This window comes from Branchiostoma belcheri, unplaced genomic scaffold, assembly GCF_001625305.1.
Source record: "Branchiostoma belcheri isolate BF01 breed outbred unplaced genomic scaffold, Haploidv18h27 scaffold64, whole genome shotgun sequence".
Taxonomy (NCBI): domain Eukaryota; kingdom Metazoa; phylum Chordata; class Leptocardii; order Amphioxiformes; family Branchiostomatidae; genus Branchiostoma; species Branchiostoma belcheri.
Window position 1 is genome coordinate 1,336,207 of NW_017804287.1, and position 418 is coordinate 1,336,624.

Below are 418 nucleotides of genomic sequence, written 5' to 3' on the forward strand. Positions count from 1 at the left end.
AATTTTATAATGATTAATAAATAGTCAAGGAAATTTTGCAAACCGTCCCATGGTATTTATTTTGTTGTAAATGACAAACCCTCGTCAATGTTTGAAAAGAAATATACCCAAAGAATGTAGTATAACTTGAAAAATCTGCATTAAAACCTGTACTAAACACTAATTGAAAAATTAAATCGTGGCCATATTGAATGTCTGAATCTGCTGATTTGAATATTAGTCGGGTATTGCACTACCAAAATACCACAGAAGGAAATAATTCATTCAAAACAACTGATGTAATTGTTCGCCCTTTTCTCCTTTATTTCTTGATTGTAAAACAATCATTTCTAATAAGTCAACAGACGAAACATCAACCCAATTGCAAGTTCTACCTCATTTATTATAACAGCGAGCAGATTATTATTGGAATGAGCAG